The 12,441-nt window shown below is 37.6% G+C and overlaps 1 protein-coding gene across 2 annotated transcripts in view; it reads left to right on the forward strand.

The window, feature by feature from the left end:
• LOC124169313 (fatty acid synthase-like) overlaps positions 1–12,441 on the forward strand; it is a 110,765-nt gene that overhangs the window by 56,583 nt on the left and 41,741 nt on the right. Inside the window, exon 1 of one of the 2 annotated variants that reach the window (XM_046547895.1) lies at positions 4,717–4,815. The exons of the other annotated variant lie outside the window; for it this stretch is intronic. The gene's annotated coding sequence lies outside the window, so the exon portion shown is untranslated. Of the gene's footprint in view, positions 1–4,716; positions 4,816–12,441 lie in introns of those variants that run through there. 2 annotated transcript variants of the gene reach the window in all.

Consider the following 12,441-nt stretch of genomic DNA (forward strand, 5'->3'; position numbering starts at 1 on the left):
ATTATGTAAATTGATTTATGAGAGAGTAAAATAAGTTTTAGAAGAACATTTATGATATCAAAAACGAAAAACGTGGTGCGCATGTAATATTACATTTGCTTGCGCTGGGAGACAAATCTGATGAATATTGACGGACAATTATTAATTTTATTATTCACGTGGTAATAAAATAAACAGCAATATAGTATTTTAATCTGGCAAAAAGAAAGTAATCTCCGAAGCATAATGTTACAGAAGTGTTATCAGAGCTACTTCAAAATTATTTTACAAATGTATTTCTTTATTTTAGAAAGAGAAAATACCAAAAATCTTTTTTAAATGAAAAATACAACATACATACACGTCATGTGCTTGAAATACCAAGTATAAATTACAAATGCCTTTCAAATACATATTTTAAAATACTTGTATTTGAAATGCCGCACAGCCCTACTTACAGTATTACAATTACTAAAGCATTTCTGCTTCTGAGTTTTTAAAAAGAATTCTCTGAAATATCCATCTCAAAATTTGTAATTTTCCCAATTTTTTCCTTAGAAGGACAAATAGCACCCACAGGGCAGGCCTTTTTGCTCGACGAATTACTCATTAACATTTACTTTTTCAATAAGGGGTTACCTCCCAACACAACACCTCACAACACACACACCTCACAACAAAAACAACTAAGAAAAAAGGGTCAATTTATTTCTTTGTATAAAATATAATAAAATTATATACAATAATCTTTTTTCTTCGGGAAATTAGCTGCAATAAAAAAGTTATCATGTAATATCATTAAAAATGGCTAGTATGATCTATTTCAAATAATTTTTTAAAAACCTGTATTTTCGATATGTGGTAGAAATCTTAAAATCGTAAGGGTGCATTGAGCAGACCAACATCCATATTTATTTGCAGCTCCAATTTGAAAATGCTACCTCAGAAAATCCTTGCAGGACGCATTCTCCCTCTCTACCGATCCTATTTTGTTTTTTTTTTTTACAAATTATTACTCGTTTAAATCAATGGCATCAGCCGGATATAATTCTTTTCCCATTATCAATGACTTCTCTTTTCGTAGTAAAATCATCATCCATTACTGTTTTGAACTGACAACTTTTTAAAGAATCTCAGGAACTTCCCGAGTCTTGAATTTGGCATTTGTCTTCGGGAAAAGTTAGCTGAGATTTGTAGGTACCTGATACACCAAGTCGTTCCTGAATTTGAGAACAAAGATGACCGTAATGATTTTGAAAAATAATATGCTAACATAGAAATCTCACTTTCGGTCCACTCTCACTTCCCTTCAATGGCAATGAGACGGAAAAGCTGTGGTAAGCATGGATATCGCAATGTATTTCTCCAATCATTAGCACTCACAACTAGTTTCCCTTAATATCCTCGTCAAGGTTTTCTGGTTAAACGCCAAGTAGAGAGGTTAGGCTACGCTTTCGTCCGTTGGGAGATGGTGCGCGTTAGAAATTCGAGGCGTAATGAGAATGCATGTGACATATGTGCTTCACGTTACAAGGCTAGGATGGAGAAATGAAATAAATTTTTCTCACTTTCCATGAGGCTGGAATTGACAAATAAAGAAATGAAAATTCATCTGCATCTCCGTAAGGTTGGGCATATAAGTTCGATCTCGTTTATCTGACATATATGCAGCCGTGGCATAGCCGGATTATTGGAAACGTACAAGAAAAAAGCACACTGCACAAAAACCTTTTTATGGTATTATTTTGCATTTAAATACATATCGTGACGACAATTCTCCACACTGCTTAGGGTGTGAGCCATGGTAGGCAACAGCTAGCAAGCAATAAGTCTGTTGCTTGTCTCCGACCTCAATGCACACCATAAATGTATTGGCCAAAATCGTAAGATACAGAAGTTTTCAGGCATCTTATTTCTACCTTACGCAAATCCGAATGTTTCATCCAAACATTATATATCGAAGCATAACAGCGTTCCAATAAGTAATGTATAGACTTTTTCTAAGAAAAATAAGGTGAATTTTCTGATCAAGTTTCGTGGCGGAGCAAATAACCTTCGGATGAAAATGGAGAGAAGAAGATCAAGTTCAAGGAGTCGCGTAGGAGGCGGAAAACAATTGGGAAATGTTTTATACATTTACCGTATCTTGATGAAAAAATATTGTCCTCAGTCATTGCCCCTAGCATTCAACCGCGAAATAAGTAATTAAGGCATTAGTAGTCTTGCGAACGTCGCTCTCACGTTGTAGACATTTGAGAGGAGAATGTGAAATAATCGTCGAACTTCACATTATCGAGAGGTGTTCATCGCTCGCACTCCGTTGGCATCTCAGATCGTAAAACCCGTGAAAATCGGTGAAATAAGGTGCTATATCAACCATCTTCGTCATAGTTCCCTAACCTAGCTCAGTGCATATGCCGCGAATGTTCACCTAGCGCATTTCAAAGTTAATACAGAGAGGAATAACCTCTCCACGTTCTATGCTCATTCAATCTGTATTAGGGTAACCCTGCATATAATTAGAAGTTCTTCAAACTTAATTTTGCCCAAAATTTCCCCTCAAACGGAGATTAAATTTGGAAAGTAAGCACCGTATAAGCTCACCCTATCATTTAACTGTTGAACGCACTTGACCGCTGAACAGGCATACCATTATCCGATGATTCGTTGGCGTTGCCAACCGCTCTATCAGGGTGACATCGTTGCGTATGGAGACAGATCTGCGCGACAGCATTTAAATAACACTTTTCGCTCGTTATTAGAAGAGATATAGACGAAGCGGCGACGCAGTTATCAACTACGCATATTGCCTCATCTCACGTCATTAGCGCATTTGATATTGGATCCATTGGATGATCTTAAGAAATCCAAATCGCCCTTTAGATATTTATTATTCCAATTCATCAAGACATTTTTTTGCGCATTACTTATGGGAGTTACCATTTCGCTTTCATTACATTACAAAGATAAGGCCATGCTGCGGTGAGTCCCTTTTTGAAGGTCTTTAGCCTGAACATTCAGTGGGAGTTTATCGTAAAAAAATATTTACCACATTTTATTTCGTGAGTATGATGAGTTTTTTGGAAATTTATGATTAACGTTGCACAGTTAATTTCAGCAAAAAAAGATAACCAAGTTTATGGCTCGAATTTTTTAAATACAAATTCATGAAATTAAGTGAAAAACTGAAAAATCATTAGTTATATTCGTGATTTTCCTTAATCATTCCACAAAAAAGTGGCAGAATTTGAGGAACTTCTTCCGTAATTGCAATGTTTTTAAAGATTCAAGCATAACCATCTCGAGGCTGAAAATCAAAAGAGGAAACTGGTAATAATTTAAAATATTTAGTATAGGCTCAGATGAAAACTTATAGCAGGCATCTCTGTACCTTCCACTCGAAGAACCAAAAACATGAGGGTCCACAAAAATTTACGTAGAATACGCTTGATTTCTCATTGTTTACATTACGAGTCTCGAGGCCAATTTTGCATGAATTACGTTCTTGTAGGAATAATTCACGGTTTTCTCGCCGGGTGCGGTTTTGGGTATTAGATCCCAACGTCTCCTAGGCTGAGTCTACCATCGTCTTCAGGGGTAGAATGTGGAGCCAATTTCTTGTCGGTATCTTATTTATATCCTCCAGTGCCGTGATTGGTTCGTTCTCGATTGTTGTTTCCGAAAGTAGTGATTGATTATGATATTCCACATATTGCTTAGTTGGAAGCCTTTGTCTCTATTGACGATATTTTTTTCTATGTCAATTTCAATTGCTTCTTTTACAATACGATCCCGATAATTATTCTTGCGGCATTGAACCTTCGTATTTTTTAAATTCCCAGCAATGCTCACCTACCTCCGATTTCATTAGTAACTATTTGCCGAGAAAAACTCCAATTCTAAATACGTTCTCGTAATTCTCGTTGTGTTCCTAATTTTCATGTTTTGAGTGGTGCCTCCTAAATATTTCCACCCCTGTGCAGCGTAAAAAAACCCAACCTTGTTCGTCGGGCAATGGCGAGAAATCACCCTAGATTCTCCATAGAAATCTCTCTAGAATCAATTACGTTCTTGTTCCAGAGGCCTTCCTAACATTCATCTTTCGAGTGGTGCTTCGTAATAATTTCCACCCCTATGCAGCGCAAAATAAACAACCTTGATTGTTGGGCAGTGACGATAAATCTTCCTGGTACCTACCAAGAAACCTACCGTGTATCAATTCCGTTCTTGCAATTCCCTTGGTCTTCCTAATTTTCATGTTTTGGGTGTTGGATCGTGAAAATTTCCACCCCTGTGCAGCGTCACCTTGAAAGTTTGGCGGTGACGAGAAATCTCCCTTAGCTTCTTCGAATTGCGCACCCTCAACGAGCGACAGTCCAGTGTCAACCTTTCAAGTGACGCCACGCGGACAGCAGCTGAACCGATTGTCGTAACATATACTCGGCGGAGAACCTATGCATGTGGAGATTGCACCCTCGCAGACGTTATGACACTTTGCGCAACTTCTCGCCTCTCCCAACCTTAACCCTTCCAATCTCTTCCGACACCGCTGAACTGCAGAAAAAAAAGAAGTGCGACAGCCGTGGCGTGAGCCCGTCTCCGCAGTTCCCCATAGGTCGCGGCCTATCTCCGCTCCAAACGGGGGAAAGGGATGATCTCTCCCACTCCTCTCCACCCCCTATCGGAGGCTCCTGACCCCTTCCCCCACTGTGCTGTGACGATCCCTACTCCCTTTTTTTAAAAGGCCTCCGCGACCCCATGTCTTTCTCTGCCATTCCGAGCGCTGCTTCAACACCGGACGGGCGTCCAAGGATTCTAGTTCTTTTGTCCCGACAAGTAAGTGGTGCACGATTAACATACATACGCTTGTGGTGATCTCCTTCGTCCATTGGTGTACGGGCTCGAAGGAATTGTGTGCGATGCATCGAATGTTTTCGAAGACTCGGTCTCAGGATCTTCCGTTACCGGTTTGTGTGGGGTGATCTCTGTACCATCGAGACATAGGCATACGTCGATCAGCGGGATCTCGGGACCTAACCACCACTCGTCTACAGGCGGAGAGTGTAGCGAAATTGTGTTCTCCCACTCTGAAGACATTGGACCCAAGCAGTTATTAGTTCACATCGTCGGAAGTTTTGATTGACTGTGCCCCAGCATTTCCAAAAAGTTGTGTTTTTTGCGAACTGTGCTCTTGAATGTGGATTCTTGCTGATCGATTCACTCAGCCATCAGACCAAACGGGTGTCGAGGAAAAGAAGGTATCGCGAGTTTTACTCCGCGTTGGCCAGTATTTCCATGAACGACAGTTTTCCGGGCGTTGCAGCGTGTTTCTTGAGTTTTGTGAGGTGAAAAGCAGCAATGGAGTTAATTCTTCGCTGATGATTTCGCGGTTCATGGTTGATAAATAAAATAAACTTCTTCGGACCTTACCGCGTAGTAAAAGTTCTCTCCTGACGTCTTGCGAATCCTGCTGGTCGCTTCTTCTAAGGATATTGGGATACCTCCGGTGTGGGTTGAAATACATACTCTTCAAGTTTATATCTCTTTAAACATACGCCGGAAGGAGCACAATCACCGTTGAAGAAGCGACCAGCAAGGGTCGCGAAACGCCGCGAGATAGCCTGTACTACGCAGTAAGACCCGAAAAAGTTTATTTTATAAACAATGGAGTCATGGAACAAAAACAATTAGTTTATTTTTGTACTTTAAACAAAGTTCTACATTTAAAAATGTCCAATTTACACTTCTTGCGCCTTTCACCGACCCGAATATGCTATCTGCATCGCTAGCGAAACTATCATTCAAGGAAACGTGAAAGAACGCGGTGGAAATCACGGACGACCTGCATTGAAGTAGGTATCAACCCGCAGAAGCCCAAAACGAGGAGTATAGGGCGAGTCACCGTGTTACTTCTACGTAATGAAGCGCAATTTGAAAAAGTTATCGCTCTTTCATTATACTCCTTCTCATATATCCTTTCTAAAATAACCGAGGACTAGCGGACGGCAAACCGACAGTGAGTTATCGGCAAGTTTACGGAACCTTTTTCAAGGAGAGAATGACGGCATTACAAATCATCATCCTTGATCTTGTTGAATTGCTTACAACGCTTGAATTATATGTAACTCTCACCATATATTCTCCCGTCAGATAAAAATTGCAGGAAAACTTAATCTTACTGATCATTCAAAATAATAATCCAGCAAAATTAAACACACATTCAGAAAGTTCAATCTCAACTTTTTATCTACAAGAATTTACGATTGATTTCTAAATATTCCTTACTAATGTTTCGATATTAAAACAAAATCGTTTAAACGCATTAAAATGAACCTATTTCGTGTATAACTTAAAATATAAATTATTCAAGAGAGTAAACGTTTCTCGCGAGCGGCATTTTCTTCGCTTTTGAAGTCATTAGACCCATCCTTATAAATTAACACTTTTTTTTGCTTCAAGGAAAGTCGTATAATCACTTTTATTTTTCTTTGAAATAAATTCACAGAGTCAAACGAATCTACGGTATTTTATGTATCACGAATTGCCTATATTTAACTTACGAATCGCGGGATATAAAAAGGTACATCTCACTGAATTAAAGAATACTTAATTTGTGTACAGAAGAGGTCGTATTCATTACCCGTAAAACTGAAGAAGATCATGAAATTATATATTTACATAATTTTTGTAAATTTAGATTGAATTTTATCTTGCGTCCGTTGAAATCTCTTACGGAAGTGTCAAGCCAAAATAATTTGGCACATAAAATTTCTAATATTTTTACGTATACAATTCGTATCTAATCTCATCAACGAAGCCCCCCGAGTATGTAGTAGAATAAAATGTTAAAATTAGCCTAAAAATCCCCAAAATTAATTAAATACGTTTTTATTTTCGTTAGTTGGTCTTCCAGCAAAATCAAAGTTGATGGAGAAACGCGGTACGGTATTGGTCTCCTTGACAAGTGGTAATATTAGAAGTTCGCAGTCTTTGATCATGTTGCAAGTGCACGTTTGGCATTTATATTTTCTTCGAAAAACTATATGCTGTGAGTGGCATTGGGCCAAACATTTTCTGCGTACCATCTTAAAGCAAATTTGCTCGATCTACCGTATAAATTCACTCTATTCCATGAAATCAAAATTATACATAACGTTGCGTAGGTCCTCATGCCATTTAATCGTAGTAATGAAGTATTATTTTGCAAAAAAAAGCGATTTATCTTGATCCTTGCCGCAAAGATTCAGATTTGAAGTACTGATGAAAATCTCCACTCTTCAAGTATGTTGCACTCGAAAAAAGAAAAATATTCTTGCAGCTCCTCTTTCAGTAGGTTAATTCACATTTTCAAGTTCATTTGATCAAATATTTTTAAGAAGACGATCGTGTCACTTTTTCCCGTATAATAAATTGACGATTTCCTCATTGCTGGCTGTAAATTGTATTCGAGGTCGGGGTAGCGTGGTCATTTAGGAATGTAGCTCGTTGCATAACTTCCATCGGGACAAATATTCCGAAGACTAATCGCGAAGAGCGCGAAAATACTTGACTAGGAAATTACGACTTTTAATTAAATATCATTTACAAATTCTAGAATTTCTGGGAAGGCAATCCAGTAGTAAACATGTTTTTCATACTTGCCATTTTGCTTACACATTATTACATTATTTAGCAGTAACGATATCTTATAATAGATTCATATTTTAAACTAAATAGGGATATGAAAAAAGTATTTTATTAATTTACCGGCACGGTATTAAGGATAAAGACGGGTTCAAATTCTGATCTCTTATAATTATTATTTCTAGTTGACTAATTAACCAATTACTTTGTGACCCGATAGGCTACCTGAAATTCGAGTCTTAAGGTCAACTGTTTATTTTTACGAAATTCTAATATTTAGGTAATTATGACCGAAATAAGCAATCACTCCGCCTCCAACTCCTAAAGGGATACATTTATGCTCAAAATTATTTCTAGACGAAAGAGATGTAGGAGAATTTCGCATACTTAATCGCTATAGCTTATATTAACGATGTTTAAGTAACTGTAAGCGAAGTAAAATGTAAGTTTTCGCGTAAAGTTGAAACATTTTATTCGTAAAAACAAGCCTTATTCAACTTAAAATAGGATTTGCTCGTGTATAACTCAGAGTCACGGAGAGAATAAATTCCATCACATTATTTGAAACGGAATTGCCGCACACGTGATCTGATATACTTCCAACAAATGACGTGCGTAAGTACGCAATCTCGTAAACGTCCAGTAAGGGGAAATTTCGCTCTTGAGGAAATCAGTTGCTGAAAGAAATTAAAATCATGGAAAACTTGGAGTGCAATGGAAAACTTATCGAGAGAATCTTTTTGAACTATTGCTTCGATCAATGCGCGAAATTAGCCTCGACGCAAAATGTTATTTTTTTGGATAAATTTCCATTTTCCGAATAAGCGCCAGCACTTGGGCATTCACGACTGGATGAAATGACGCATATATCGTATCGGCAACAGTTAATTTGGTTAAATGTCACGAAGATGTTTGACACAAGTTTACTCTACTTATCTTAAAATTTTTGAAAGATGATCATTCGTTTCCCAATTTGAAACGTATTTGTCATAATAAGTGACGCAAAGCGAGCCATCGAAAATAACAATCGTAGTGTAGCAACAGGTTCAGTAACCTTCGCGAGTGGTTAGATAAGTCGAGGAAAATATTAATTTACGTCAAAAGTGGTTGTCCATAAAACATTACGATTTAAGAGTATCAGTCACCAATTTCGACAGCAATAGTCACTTAAGTGAAAAAATGTCTGTTTGTTTGTAATAGTTGTTAGCTTCAAGAGCGATGAGGTTATCGCTCTATTCTATCGATGATTCGCTATGAAAACCTAACTTGCATAGAAAAAACTTATGTTCTTTTATCGAGGTAGAGATGGCAGAATCAAGTAATTAGTTTCTAATTTTGATTCGAGAATAAATTTGATATCATCGTGAGACTTACATCGTCAGAAGTTTTTACATGAACCTTCTTTGGAAAGCAATGGAAAACTTATTTAAACGTAATAGTATGCTTGATAGTATGCATCGGATACATACATAGATCGAATTTGTGATCGATCGTTCGATTACTTTCCAATGGTGAGATCCCAACAGGTGACAGGTGTAATCGATCTTGCTTCATTATATCGCGTCATGCATTCTATACGCCTCAGGAGAATTTTTCCATATCCTTAGCGGACGCGATGTTTTTATCCAACGTCCTCAACCAGAAATTCCCATTTCGTAATATCTTTGAGAAAATCAAGCCCATATCGTATAGATTCTGAACTGGTTTTGGATCAGGTGCGTCTGGTATGATTAATCTGACCACCTACACGGGTTCTTCTGCTCCTGCACTTTGACACAACCGAAGTTCCCCGACATATTACGCCTCACAGAAAATGAGTAAATAGTTTCACTAGATTGTGTATCCGCTTACATTATAATCGAAACCTTGAATGTCTAACTTCTGCGGTGGAGATTATATCGAGTTAGTTTGTTCAGGGTGAACTAAAACCGCTGAAAGTGAATGGATGGAATTGAAATAATCCCACGCACATAATTAGTCTTATTTTTTTATAACTAGAGACTCCTTAAGTCGGCCGGAAGGACACGTGACTCAGTTTTAATTAACAATAAAAATGCTCTAATCATGAATGATTGCTCTGACGCTGGGAAAGACTTAGGTATTTCTGGTCAAAAACATGATCACCGAAGGGAATTCCATGGTTTTCTCTCGGAGAGTAGAAAATTCCCCATATGACAACAAATTAAAATTGTATCATCACAGAGACGCTTACAAGTTTTAACGATTCCCGAGGCATTCATTCCATTATGAGTCAATCTATTAATGCGTGTACATCTTTCAAAATATTGTTTCCAGGGTAACTTTAGCGGGACAATTAAAAGTTTGCCATATAGGTAGCAGAAAAAGTATCTTTTTGAAGGACATAATATATATAATCCAGGTCCGATAGAAGCGATAAATTAAGAGAGATGTTTTGCCGAACGGATAGATATGGGAATTCGTTTTTCCCCCGAACCATAAAGGACTTTAATAAACGCTAGTACCAACCTCGTTAGAGTACTTCATTTTTTTTTAGCTTTAAACGGCTGGTGTCCTAACACCCTCTGCCACACGCCTTTTAGGCGGCTTGCGAGGTATTATATAGATGTAGGTAGATGTAGAATATTTATTACTCAAATTAATTCTCCGAGATGAAACTATTAACGGAAGTCAAATAAATCTGTCGGCTTTTAAATTCATAAATAGGCTAAGAGGTTTATTGTAAATGTTTATTGGGAATATTTGTCTAACAGCGGCCTTTATGACAGTATTACCTTGGGTGATGTATTTTCCTCAAACTCATTTATTAAAACATGAGAGTCGATCAATTAAAACGATTGATTGAATTTAATGCGTCAACTCTTACTTAACATTTAAGTTTATTCATAATAACTAAGAATATTGGGTATTTAAACGTGACAAACACAGGAATTGCATGGAAAAGTGTACTTACGGTTCTCAGAGGATTTTTATCAGCATAATTCCGATACCGAATTGTACTTATAGGATAGTCTTAGGTATAGTATTTTATTTGGAGGACAGCTGAGGTTATTGACGCCAATAGAGTACGGAATACAGTAAGTGGTGGAGAGAAACCTGGCGTCAGTATTGGACTACCTTTAATGAAAAGCGCCAACGGAACCTCGGAACCTGTCTATGATGTTAACGCGTGGTTAAAAGGACTAGATTAAACAACCGCTAGAGACCAACTGACAGGATATTGCGCAATATTGCCAGCAGACGGCACAATATTATTCCGTCTACTCAATATATTTTCAAGATTTTGAAAATCACGCAATATATCGCACAACCTTTGAATATTTCCCACGTACGATCAGTTATATAATCAAAAACCAAAATATTTTACAATAATATTGACAGTCTAAGGGCCGCATTACAGCAGGATGTTAACCATACGTAATAGAATCCGAACTTATCCCGGCTGGACATAATAGTTCGCTGATGTAGGCACCTACCATCGCTGCGCTGAAAGAGACGTGAATCCAGCGTTAAAACTTGATCGTGAAATGCTGCTTTACCGGCTGTGTAGCACGTGCATTGGTTTTCCAAGGCTAGATTGCCATAGTTACGCTGTAAAGTCACTGGATGGCCCGTTTCTCTTGACTTAAAAAAAAGTGAAACGTTTGAGAGCCTTGGCGGAAAACCTTTAGAAGACATGTTGGCCGTGGATTACTCGTTTGAATAGGAAAGAATTTCCCATCATCCCTTGCATAAAGTCAGCTAGTTTATACGCCTTGAGAGTCGAGAAATCGATAATGCTATTGCAACAAGGCCACAAGTTTCAATGCTAGATATGCTATGCAATCCGTTTCACTCTCTTTCCCATTGGCCGGAAATGAAAATGATAATTTCCTTAAGTATGACCACAGAGTAATTCTATTCTTACTCTATGGCATGGCCCAGAACTTAGTGCAGCACTAAAACTTAAAATAATAAATTTCCCATCAATGAACCAAAAATTAACCTCGAGAGGCATAACTGAGTGCACAAATACCACCGTGATAGCCATGGTTACCATTCATCATCATATAAGCTAATGGCACGAAAGTATAACAATTGTGCGTGAGAATATTGCGTACACGATTAGTCATTTGTCTTATTGTAGGCATTTTACTCGCGTGAAAAATGATCTTGACCTTTCACATAAGCATATTCAAGGCAAAATAAATTAAAATCCTTTACATTTGATTTATAACAGTCACATTTTCCGTCAGAATGTAGAGTTACACATGATTTGATGCTTTCCCGGCGAATGATGTGGGTAAACTCTTCTCGGGATTCCCACCGGGTTAATTTTTCCATAATGGCCAACGTTTCAAGCTCCGACTCGGGGCTCATCCTCAGGGCTAAATTTTTTTTTATTTGTTTGTGGTCATTAAGTCTCATTATTACATTAAATTTAGTTGATTAAAATAAATATTCAAAAAAACTAAAAATTATTATGCCAGTTCTTTTATCGCTCCTATGTTTAGCTTATGAAATTATCTATTTCCTTATGTGACCATTTTTAAAAAAAAAGAGAGGCTTGCCAATATGGAAAAATAAACCCGGTGGGAATCCCGAGAAGAGTTTACCCACATGCAGAGTTATAGTTTGCGCAAAGGATTTTTCGTGAAAAAATTTTATTACCTCATATTCCCATGTTAGACTTAGTTCATAGGACCTTTCAACCCAATGGAGCGAATTTGAGCGACTCGAATGTTTTTATTCTTTCCAAGGAGAGTAAAATATCGCTTGGACTAAAAATATTTCACGCCATCCGATAGAAATGACTAAATTCGGAAGCGGCTGATGTTTTTATAAGGGCTCAAGAGAAACGCTTCAAAATTGTGATCTCGC

The sequence above is a fragment of the Ischnura elegans genome, chromosome 12, assembly GCF_921293095.1.
Source record: "Ischnura elegans chromosome 12, ioIscEleg1.1, whole genome shotgun sequence".
Taxonomy (NCBI): Eukaryota; Metazoa; Arthropoda; class Insecta; order Odonata; family Coenagrionidae; genus Ischnura; species Ischnura elegans.